Below are 13,363 nucleotides of genomic sequence, written 5' to 3' on the forward strand. Positions count from 1 at the left end.
TGCAACAACACACTCACGACAAGCCGACGCCGAAAAATAAAAAGTTAAATAATGTTTTAACACAAAGCAAAAGGCATGCATTCGCGGTATAGAATAGGTTTCCAGATTGTTGGCTGGTTAGGAAGTTAATTAAAGTTTATTTAGGAAAACCCCGGCTGTTTATTCAAAACAAAAGGAAACGAGGGGGAACGTTGTGAGTTGCAGCGGACACCGCAACTCTACAGTTATACCCGATACTAAGTCAGTATGGCTCTCCTCCGGCAGACGCCGCTAATATTAAACGACACGACAAAGAGTGCGTGCGAGAGAGACAGAAAATCAGTCTGAGCGTGACGTCGGGGGCTGCGTAGCCAGTGCAAATTTATTTGTTCCTTTTGGCTATAAAAATTATCTGATCTGATCCAGATTCAGCAATCTGATAGATATGATCATTATCTATGATTCTGCGTTTTTAGTTTTCTCGTATCCTCAATATTGTGGATGCAACAGATTTTCGTCCTTTGTGGGGGCGGAAGGGGGTGGGGCGAAATTTTGAGATGTGAGATCTAACAGGAGTGCGGATACCAAATTTGGTTACTCTAGGCTTAATAGTCTCTGAGATTTGTGAATATCCCCAGATTTTCATCCTTTGCGGGGGCGGAAGGGGGTGTGGCGAAATTTGGACACGAAACGGTCAAGGTCCGATATCACAGGAGTGTGGATACCAAATTTGGTTGCTCTGGCTCTTATAGGTTCTGAGATCCTTGAACTCATATTTTGCAATTGGCAAATCCGACCATGTAACCTGTGTGTTAGAGAGAAACAGAGCTAGAAAGAATGAAATTGTTTTCTTGATTCTGGCTATAATAATTATACGATCTGGTTGAGATCGTACATTCTAAAACATATAGTCATCCTCTACGATTCTGCGTTTTTGGTTTAATCGTATCTTTAAAAATGTGGATGCCACAGATTTTCGTTCTTTGTGGGGGCGGAAGTGGGCGGGGCGAAGTTTTGAAATATTTTTGTAGCAGTGACATATCACAGAAGTCTTGATCCAAAACAACGTTGCTCTAGCTCTTATAGTCTTTGAGCACTAGGCGCTGAAGGGGACGGACAGACGGACGGACGGACAGACGGACAGACGGACAGACAGACAGGGCTCAATCGACTCGGCTATTGATGCTGATCAAGAATATATATACTTTATGGGGTCGGAAACGATTCCTTCTGGACGTTAAACACATCCACTTTTACCACAAATCTAATATACCCCAATACTCATTTCCTTTTTCTAAATCAAATTTCCAACGACTGGCTAGTGATTGCCACATCCTGCTTTCAGCATTAGCGGGAGTCCCCGGAATCGAAAAGGAGATAATAATTGGATTGGAGCTAGTCTACATCTAGTCTTTAATCTCCTACGCGTTGCATAAAGTTATTCAAAACCAAATCCTGATTGCAACAGTAACTGAACGAAGAGGAGATACAAATTGGATTGGTCAGCTTTTTATACCCGATACTCAAAATGAGTATTGGGTATATTAGATTTGTGGTAAAAGTGGATGTGTGTAACGTCCAGAAGGAATCGTTTCCGACCCCATAAAGTATATATATTCTTGATCAGCATCAATAGCCGAGTCGATTGAGCCCTGTCTGTCTGTCCGTCTGTCCGTCCGTCCGTCCGTCCGTCCGTCCGTCCGTCCGTCCGTCCGTCTGTCCGTCCGTCCGTCCGTCCCCTAGTGCTAGTGCTCAAAGACTATAAGAGCTAGAGCAACGATGTTTTGGATCCAGACATCTGTGATATGTCACTGCTACAAAAATATTTCAAAACTTTGCCCCGCCCACTTCTGCCCCCACAAAGGACGAAAATCTGTGGCATCCACATTTTAAAGATACGATAAAACCAAAAACGCAGAATCGTAGAGGATGGCTATATGTTCTAGAGTGTAAAATCTCAGCCAGATCGTATAATTATTATAGCCAGAATCAAGAAAACAATTTCATTCTTTCTCGCTCTGTCTCTCTCTAACACACAGGTTTCATGGTCGGTTTTGCCAATTGCAAAATATGAGTTCAAGGATCTCAGAACCTATAAGAGCCAGAGCAACCAAATTTGGTATCCACACTCCTGTGATATCGGACCTTGACCGTTTCGTGTCCAAATTTCGCCACACCCCCTTCCGCCCCCGCAAAGGACGAAAATCTGGGGCATCCACAAATCTCAGAGACTATTAAGGCTAGAGTAACCAAATTTGGTATCCGCACTTCTGTTAGATCTCACTATAAAACGTTTATCTCAGAATTTCGCCCCACCCCCTTCCGCCCCCACAAAGAACGAAAATCTGTTGCATCCACAATATTGCACATTCGAGAAAACTAAAAATGCAGAATCATAGATAATGACTATATCTATTAGATTGCTGAATCTGGATCATATCGGATTATTTTTGTAGCCAAAAGCAAGAAATCAATTTGCAGTGGCCACGCAGCGCCCGACGTCACGCTCAGACTGATTTTCTGTCTCTCTCGCACGCACTCTTTGTCGTGTGGTTCAATATTAGCGGCGTCTGCCGCAGGAGAGCCATACTGACTTAGTATCGGGTATAACTGTAGAGTTGCGGTGTACGCAGCAACTCACAACGTTCCCCCTCGTTATCATACAAAACCTGTGGCATTGGACTTCCACATATACATATGTATGTATGTAGTAGTTTAAGTGGCTTGATGGCAACGAGTAACATTTATTTGATAAGTATGTTTGACTTAAAATTATAACAGCTCCAAGTTTTACAAGTATGTTTGTGAATAAATTTATGCGTGTACGTCTGATGCGTGGCTGAACTGACAACTGACTATCTCTCTCTCTTGCTATCGGCTCTCTCAGAGCCGATTACTGCTCTATCCCGACGACACGACGAAAACACGACCGCTTCGTGTCTCTCTCTTTCCTTCGTTTCCTACATTCGGCTGTCCTGACGGACCATTCGCCTCGGATGGGTCTAGCCAAGGTTTCATATATTCTGAAACTGTAGAGGTCTTATAGGGACCCTCAGTATCCCCAATCTTCTCGACTTCGTACCTTCCATGATTCTTTACCCTAACCACCTTATACGGCCCTAGATACTTTCCTTTTAGCTTTAATCCAGTACCATACTGAGTACGCTTGATAGCTACTAGCTCATTAACCTCATACTGTCTATCTAGTTTCCTTTTTAAGTCAAAACTCTTCTTGTTTTCCTGCTGTAACCGTGCAATGTTTTCAACTACTTCCTTTCTAATTTTTTCGCGGTCCTTGTTCAACTCTTCGATAAGTGATTCTTCCAATATTTCTTTTATTTTTGGATCCATTCCTATACTCATGTCTAGCCCAGTCAATATCTTGAAAGGTGTTACCTTGGTACTTCGCGGCTCAACACTGTTGATCATTTGCTGTACTTTTCCTAGATGCTTATACCAACTACCGGAATTACCCTGACACAATTTCGACAACATAGGCACCACTATCTTGTGCATCCTTTCGACTTGACCATTCCCACGTGGAACGCCTGTGGCAATCATTAAATGCTGTATTTTCTCTCTCTCACAATATTCACGAAACAAATTGGACATAAACGCTGCACCCCTATCCGTCACTATTCTGTTCGGATTACCAAAACTAGTCCCCTGAATTTCCAAACACTTAACGACCTCTTCAACACCTGTACTACGTGTAGAATATAACCAAACAAACTTAGAAAATCCATCAACGACAACCAGTATATAATTGTACTGTTTTTTAGTCATTTCCATTGGTCCAACGTGATCAATGTGATACGTTTGTAACGGCCTATCACCCTTGTCTATTGGTTGCAAATAACCCTCACGTTTTCCTGTCTTTTCATTGACAATGATACACTCGACACAACTATTTATTACGCGCCATACTTTGTCTTTTAACTTCGGAATATAATACGACTTTTCAATGATATCTTGTGTCTTTTTAACTGAAAAATGTCCTTGCTTATGTGCTATTGATATAATCTCATTTTCCAACTGAGCTGGTACTACGATGAGCTCCTTATCCGGATCCTTAAACAAAATCTGATTCTGAATATAATAATCCTCATATTCCTTGTCCTCCACAATACTTTTAACAGCCTTAACCCAATCGTCGGTTAGCTGAGCTTCTTTCAAACGATGAGCTATACTTTCGGTCACCATAAAACAAGATACACGACTCAACGCGTCAACGTGCCTCATCTTCGTTCCTGAGCGATGTTCTATAACATAATTAAAATCTTGTAGGTACATGGCCCAACGTGCTACTCTCAAAGGAACGTCTTTCTTTTTGATCGTCATTGTAAATGCATTACAATCTGTGACAATTTTGAACTTTATACCCAAAACGTATACACGCCATTTCGCTAAAGCTTCGATAATTGCCAGAACCTCAAGGTCATAAGCAGGATATTTCTCTTCACATGGCTTAGTCCTACGGCTCATATATTGAACTGGATGGAATTGGCTGTCTTCCAAACTCTTTTGCAGTAACACGGCTCCATACCCCCATTTTGATGCATCAGTATGGATTTCTGTCTCCAACTTCGGGTTGTACATTTCTAAAACAGGTCTACTAATCAATGCTACCTTTAGTTGTTCAAACGCAACCTGATGTATCTCCTTAAATTCAAATTTAACATCCTTCCGCAGCAGATCTGTCAATGGTTTTGCAATAACAGCATAACCCTCAATAAACTTTCGGAAATAAGAAGTCAATCCTATGAAACGCTGCACTGTTTTTTTATCAACTGGCACTGGGAACTTTTCGACTGCCCTCGTCTTCTCATCACTTGGTCTTATCGTGTTCTTTTCTATTATATACCCCAGAAAATTAACCTTTTGTCGTAACAGCTGACACTTTCTCCAATTTATACGTAGCCCATTCATTTCCGCTTTCTTCAGTACTTTTCTCAACTTTAACAAACCCTCTTCTATATCTTGACTACAAATAATAACGTCATCCATATAGATTGCTGCTTCATTATTCTTTACCAAATCTCTCAACACAGCCATTATAAATCTGGTAAACACCGCTGGAGAATTTGAAATTCCAAATGGTACATATAAAAATTCGAACTGACCATTCTGAGTCACAAAAGACGTATATTTTTGAGACTCGACTTCTACAGGCACATGGAAAAAACCATTCGTTAAATCCAACGTGGTGAAATACTTTGCACCCTGCAGTTTCTCCAACACTGTATTCATATGTGACATTGGAAAGTTATCGCGAACTATTTTCTCATTCAGCTTTCGGTAATCACAGCATAGTCTCTTGCTACCGTTCTTTTTGGGTACCAACACTACTGGTGATGCATACTCCGATGTACTTGGCTTTATAATCTTCTGAGCCAGCCACTCTTCCACTTGCTTGTCCACGATTTCCTGTTCACACAACGGTAATCGTCTCGGATGCTGGAAAACTGGTATCTCATCCACTAATACAATTTTCATTTTTATCGGCGCTTCTACATTTCTCTGAGGTTGGTACTTTCCTACCATACCCCTAACCTCTCTAGCATGTACTTCACTGAGATGACCAACATCAATTGAAAACTCCTTCTCAACTTCGTCAATACTTGACATGCAAATGCCTTTATATTCATTAAACAATTCCACGCATGAGGACGATGCTACCTGATCAAGTTTCTTATCTTTATCCTCGCCACAAACTCTACGAACAAATCTTGTTCCTGTCTTAGAAACTTGCATGTCCACATGATCCAGAATAGTCCTTCCTAAAATGGCTTCAAAACCAATATCCTCGTCTGGAATGACATGAAATTCTACCTCCATTCCAATCTCATCGATTTTCACTGGTATCGAAAAGCTACCAAAAGTTACAACTTGACTATCTCCAATACCTGTTAAACATTTCTCCTGGCCGATCAGTTCAAGATTTCCAAATTTCAAAAATACCCTCCTGCGAATTAAACACAAATCTGCTCCAGTATCAATCAAACCTTGGAATACCAAATTCGCGTACTTAATATCCTTTAATTCCAAACCTGATGGAGTGAAAATACCTGACGGCTTATTGACGACTTTCTTATCTCGAATAATGTTCGTATTCGATCTCTTTTCTTGTCTGGTTTCGACCTTGACATTACAGCTTGCAGCACGGTGTCCTGGTTGGCCACATTTGAAACAACAAAAATCATTTTTGGGACAATCTTTCCTCAAATGCGATTTGTCTCCACACTTAAAACATTTCCTAAAATTCTCTGCCATCGACCCTTTCACCGAACTCTCACTTTTATTACTCAGCGGCCAATTCTTACTCATCGGCTTGGATCCGCCTCTAGCTTTCTGGTAAACATCGATCTGAAATTTAAGCTCCTTTAAGTTTCTAGCTTGGTACAGCATTGCCTTACTTGCCCTAGCGTCTGGTATACCATCCACAAAATATTCGATTAAACTCTCATCATCTAGTTTAATTGGCTTGGCTATCTCCATTAACGCATACAAAAACTCATGCAACGACTCTCCTTTTTTCTGCTGGCGCTTTTGCAACATTCTATGTACTTCTACGGACGACAGTTTAACACTAAACTCATCCAACAGAGTTGCCTTCAACGAATTCCAGTTACGAATATCACGCAAACTACGAACGAAAGATTTTGCTGCACCAACTAACAACTGCTTGGCATAAATGAATAATTGTAATTGACTCCATTGAACAGTAGCTGCGCATTCTTCTAATTCCTCTATCCATTGATTTATGTCGGGGTTATTAGAACCAGAAAATTGTGACACACTACCTTCCACGTCTTTTAGCGTAAACCAAGATTTATACTCTGCCTGTCGCGTACCTGGTTGAACTGCTACGGTATCATCCACTGCTGTTACTACGGACTCATTCTCTGACTCTTCTTCATCCTCAACTGGAAAGCCGTGATGTATTAATAGTCTATCTTGCAAATCGCGCTTTCGTCCCGTCGTCTGCAACGCAAGCTCTCTTAACTTCTCTCGCAAATCTGCGACTCTCAGTGTCATTATCTCTTCAGCTTGCATCGTGACGATTTAAATACAAAATAATTGATATTAGCTTATATCTAAGAAAATGTAATTAAATCAACTTAAACAACCTTATTACTGCTGGCCTGTTAACAATTTTCCAGTTAACATCGATTTCGAAAACGCCTTTAAAGTCGTCACTGTTAACGATCGCTTCTCTGTTAACGCTCACCTTACTATGGGTTTACCCTTGTTAACTCTCGCTTCTGCGCAGAACTTTCCAGACTCCAAATTTGACGCACACACACCACCACATCCAGATCTCGCTTGCCTGTCGATGTCGCTGTTGCCGTCCTCTCTTTGTTGCCTTGCCTTGCTCTCGCTGTTCGCCGTTAACTCGTTGTCGCTTCCCGAATCGTCGCTGCTTCTGCTGTTACAAAATGGTCGTCTCCTTGCTGCTTGTCTCTTCTTGTAGTTGTAGTCTCCGTCCGACGCAGTGCAACACAACAACAATCAATGTTCTTTGATTCTTGCTGTTTGCTGCCGTCGTTTTGTCGCTTCTGCTTCCTTTGGAACGAACGCACTCAGATTGTCGTCTCTGTGCCGCTTGTCTCCTTGTAGCTCTAGCCTCTCAGACGCAATGCACAACAACAACAACGAAGGTTTTGATTCTTGCTGTGTTTGCTGCCGTCTGCCGTCGTTTTGTCGCTTCTGCTCTCTTTGGAACGAACGCGCTCAGATTGTCGTCTCTGTGCCGCTTGTCTCCTTGTAGCTCTAGCCTCTCAGACGCAATGCACAACAACAACAACGAAGGTTTTGATTCTTGCTGTGTTTGCTGCCGTCTGCCGTCGTTTTGTCGCTTCTGCTCTCTTTGGAACGAACGCGCTCAGATTGTCGTCTCTGTGCCGCTTGTCTCCTTGTAGCTCTAGCCTCTCAGACGCAATGCACAACAACAACAACGAAGGTTTTGATTCTTGCTGTGTTTGCTGCCGTCTGCCGTCGTTTTGTCGCTTCTGCTCTCTTTGGAACGAACGCGCTCAGATTGTCGTCTCTGTGCCGCTTGTCTCCTTGTAGCTCTAGCCTCTCAGACGCAATGCACAACAACAACAACGAAGGTTTTGATTCTTGCTGTGTTTGCTGCCGTCTGCCGTAGTTTTGTCGCTTCTGCTCTCTTTGGAACGAACGCGCTCAGATTGTCGTCTCTGTGCCGCTTGTCTCCTTGTAGCTCTAACCTCGTGTTCACCAAAATTTCCAAATACACGCACAAATCTCACTTGCAAATGTTGTTGTCTTGGGCTTATCCCGGACGAGCCCCCAATTTGTAGTAGTTTAAGTTGCTTGATGGCAACGAGTAACATTTATTTGATAAGTATGTTGGACTTAAAATTATAACAGCTCCAAGTTTTACAAGTATGTTTGTGAATAAATTTATGCGTGTACGTCTGATGCGTGGCTGAACTGACAACTGACTATCTCTCTCTCTTGCTATCGGCTCTCTCAGAGCCGATTACTGCTCTATCCCGACGACACGACGAAAACACGACCGCTTCGTGTCTCTCTCTTTCCTTCGTTTCCTACATGTATGTATATACTAATTTTTTCGCTCCACAATAGGGTACACAACACGTATGCAGCGCTTTTTGGCCTTCGACTCGTTTGAAATTCGATTTACATACACCTCTGGCCAGGAAAATCGCCTTACCAAGGTTGGGGGAGCGCGAAAAATACGGAAAATTAAGAGCTACATAAGCATGATAATTGCTTGACAACATTTTACCATTAGACTTAATTAAATTGTCAATTGAAATGAAATCGTTAACTGAAAAATGGGGACTGGGCGACGGTGGCTGCTGGAAGTTGCAGGAGAACGAGAACCCACTTCAATTGAAGGCTGCAGATAACGTGGTAATGACTTTAAATATGAAATAATGAGACTTTCAGCTTTAGCGCAGCGCATCGAAGAGATTTCGTACAACACGGTGGCATCAACTTAATTAAGTCGGGAATAGCATCTTTTGAAAACCTGTACCGACACCAACTGGCTGTGGGTGTGAGGAGCATGTGACATTTTCAGAGCTGGGCCAAAAAATGGGTTCAGCCTGGGCCTGGGCCTACAGCAAAACATTTTGGCCTTCGCCATCCATAAATTTCCAGATCGCAACTTTGCTCTTCGGATTGCTTCGAGTTTATTGTACGTACTTTGGCCCCAGCAAATACGAGTATTTGAAGCCTTTGGCACGTACCTCTTTTATCCGAAAGTTGGCCCATTGAAGAGGCCTGGACTGGCACCAGCTGTTCATTTCTGTTAGGCCGTTGCCAAGTGGATTAGCGCAAATATTTTAAATTTCTGTTGGTCGGTCCACAGACAAGAGTGCTGAGAGGCTTTACTTTGCGGCTTAATTAAACTCAATTAAAATCGTGTTGACACTTTTGTTATTCTGTATTCTGTAGTTGTTTTTGTTGGGGCGAAAGCAAATTAAAACTTCAAACTTGATAAATGCCGAGTGCGAACAAAACTTCTGCTCCATTATGGATTGTTTTACCTGAAGATTAGTTGGGAATCTCGATTGCAATTACTCCAACGAATCTCATTGCCGGAGAGTGGTCCAACCACAGGAAATTTAATTGCTTTCGAGTAGGTTTCAATTACGCAAATTGCATTAGACATCACCACGCACGGATTCCCAATGAATCCAAGCATATAGTACTCTTAGCTGTATATTATTTATGAATCGGATCAAGCTATCGGCCTTGCCAGCTGTACCTAGCCCAAGTTTTGCCCCAATCGGTGTAGGAATTCCCTCTTGCTGCATCGCAAAACATCACCAAATGTCAGAAAGGGATCCATTCTTTATCCTCCAAGGCTGCCGCACTTTGACCTGCCTGCTCTACTCAGGTGGAGGCTGGTGTGATTGATTTGATTGCTGTCACCGACTGGGATGACAATCCATCCAATTCAATGAGCTACTCACTTTCGCCTCGAGTTTGTCCTGGGTCTTCCAGCTGTCCTTTGAAGTCCTCGTCAGAGGTATCGCTCCCGGGCGAAATGAAAGTCGTTTACATTTTTTATCAACTTTAAGTGGAAGATTATGGAAGGCACTTCGTGCTGGTTTTCGTACAACTTACCCCTGGGAACGTTTTCATAATTATACCCGATACTCAAAATGACTATTGGGGTATATTAGATTTGTGGTAAAAGTGGATGTGTGTAACGTCCAGAAAGAATCGTTTCCGACCCCATAAAGTATATATATTCTTGATCAGCATCAATAGCCGAGTCGATTGAGCCATGTCTGTCTGTCCGTCTGTCCGTCCGTCCGTCTGTCCGTCTGTCCGTCCCTATTAGCGCCTAGTGCTCAAAGACTATAAGAGCTAGAGCAACGATGTTTTGGATCCAGACTTCTGTGATTTGTCACTGCTACAAAAATATTTCCAAATTTCGCCCCACCCCCTTCCGCCCACACAAAGGACGAAAATCTGTTGCATCCACAATATTGCAGATTCGAGAAAACTAAAAACGCAGAATCATAGAAAATGACCATATCTATTAGATTGCTGAATCTGGATCAGATCAGATCATTGTTATAGCCAATAGGAACAAATCAAATTGCAGTGGCTACGCAGCGCCCGACGTCACGCTCAGACTGATTTTCTGTCTCTCGCACGCATTCTTTGTCGTGTCGTTCAATATTAGCGGCGGCTGCCGGAGGAGAGCCATACTGACTAAGTATCGGGTATAACTGTAGAGTTGCGGTGTCCGCAGCAACTCACAACGTTCCCCCTCGTTTTCTACCTCCAACATTGCCATTCATTTCCCATTAAATGTGCCGTGCCCCAGGACGGCTCCCAAGACCCCCAGGGCGGCGGAAGATGTGCATTTATCCATTACCGTTGACGTTGCTGTCGACTCTCCTCTCCGCTCGAATCACCCGGTTAAAATGTAATTATCCTGCCTGGACTCGGCACTCCATGGCGTTGCATTCCACGTCTGAAACTCAGCCATGTCTTAATAGCCGGAAATCAAGTTGACTTGCCCTATGCCCTGGCCAAATGCATGTGGAATGAACTCGTTCGGAGAGTTATGGCAGTGAATTCAAGTTAATTGAATATCTATAGACGTGCATGGTGCCGAAGCAGAGCGCCTCGCATAATTGTCGGCTCATTAAACGATAATGCAGGAAAATTGATGCCCGGCCTTTTTCCATTCCATTCCCCATTTTTGGGGGAAATTGAATTTCATAAACTTTCCGATGAAAAACAGGGTTGCGGGGGAGCCTCCCCAGGGAAGTTCCCAGCAGCAATTAGTGCGCTCTGTCTCGGGAGTGCCCGGCTTCGGAAGTGGCAGGAGCGCCGAGAAGCGGCAGGAACGTGGCCGAAGTCACCGACGTGCCGTGCCTTGCCGTGCCGTGCGTCAGCTGGGGAAAATCGAAACCAAAAAGTTTGCTTATGCTTAGAATGCCAGCAGAATTGCTGGCAGGAGGTGGAGTGGGAGCTGGGAGCTGGGAGGCTTGGGGGCTTGGATGCTGGCAGGATGCGGCTCTCTCTGATGCCATTGACATCAGCAACACGGCCGCGGCTGTTGTCATTCAAGTGTTCTAATCAATTCTGATTTAATTTTACGCCCAATTAAGTGTGAAAAGCTTTTGATGTTGGGCACACGTGTGCGAGCGGCAAATGGATGCAGACAAGGACTCGCAGGGGCGCAGTCACACAAGCGTGAGCATTGAATATGCCACAGATACATATGTGGGGTCGGTCCTTTGCTCGCACGAGTCCCAGTTAGGCTCTCACACTTGAATAAAGCCATTCCAGACATCAATATTTTGATCCTTCCCTGGCTGGGCTATTTGTACTTACCGCTGCTTCTGTATCCACGCTGTGGCTTCCGCACCCGCTCTCACTGCTCCACGCTTTTACACACTTTCCGTATGCATCTCTCTTTCTCTCTCTTTGTGTATATCTAACCTTGGAACAACTTTCTTCTTATGACAGAGACAGACGTGGCAGATAGTTCCGCCAAGACATTATCCAATAATCTTTATCAACAGCCACAGCCAGCGCTGTAGCATCCGCGCCGCGTGCCTACCTCCACCTCCAGCTCCAGGTTAAGTTTGTTGGAAACTTTAGTCTGCATGACAGTCGATCCGATATCCCTGTGCATTTGGATTTGTTTGCAGGTAACGACAAGGCTCAAGACATTTTACTAATTAAATATCAATGTACTTTTCCTTCCATTTGCCTAATTTACCGCTGTCAACAGCAATACAAACAATATTGTAGTCCAAAAGAGTGTACACACTGGCCGCCCAGGGTTGTCACGCTACGATAAAATAAAAACAGCTGTGTCGTAAATGTGCGATTAAAAATTCAACGAAATATTTGTATCCCCGCGAAGCTTAGTTTTTGGAGATCAAAAAGGTCTTCCATATCCCGATGTCTACGAAGATAGGGCTTATCCGAAGTCCCTTCAAAATGGAAGAGCGTAATCCGCTTTTACATTAAATCGGATTTAAATATAAACTCTATAGCGGCAGATATTCAAATTTATTTTCTTGGAAATCCTCACAGAAATTTAAATGATTAAATTCCAAGTGCTCTTAAAGATGGGAAACCGAACCAAACTGTCGTCTAGAGCCTGAAATTGTCCAACTCCTGATGGCACTTCAGGTGACGGCGTAAACGCCAAGCTCCGCCTGAGGGGGGCCAGGAGGGCCCATGGAGTGGGGCCATAAAACAATTTTGTTGTAAATTTACGATACCCCCGGCCATGTATGACAGAAGGTACATAAATACTCGAACACATAAAGGCACGGTGCAGGAGGCAGTCGACATTTTCTTTCCACCAAGAAATTAGCAAAGGATGGAGGGTAGGAAACGAAACGAGCTCCATTGCTCCACCATTCTTTTGGAGGAATAAATTAATTTATTGAATGAACAGATTGCATTATAAATTTATTATACTTCCATAGTATTGATTTTGGGGCACATGAATTTCTCTTTACATGATAGAAAATTTAGGTGTTGGAGATTGACGTAAGGCTAATCCCGGTTTTTCACACTGGGCTTAACTTTGTATTATAATTGGACATCCCATCGTATTTATGTATATATTAAGCCTATGTTTTGTGTTTTTATGGGGGTTTCTTTCATTGTCCTCCTCACAGGACAAGTGTCTTTTAATCAAATTACAATTGGGGTTAATTTAATAAACTCTCACTTTCTACCTTTCACAGGATCTGTTCTATCTTTCATGTGTGTCCTGTGGCTGTTTTAAATGTGGCTGGCGCTGTGCCTCTTGCTAATAATTCACTTTCTTTTGCCTCTTGTAAAGAGTGTGCGGTGTGTGTGATTATGGGTTACGTGTTCGAGTGTCTGTATGTTACGG

This window comes from Drosophila miranda, assembly GCF_003369915.1.
Source record: "Drosophila miranda strain MSH22 chromosome Y unlocalized genomic scaffold, D.miranda_PacBio2.1 Contig_Y4_pilon, whole genome shotgun sequence".
Classification (NCBI taxonomy): Eukaryota; Metazoa; Arthropoda; class Insecta; order Diptera; family Drosophilidae; genus Drosophila; species Drosophila miranda.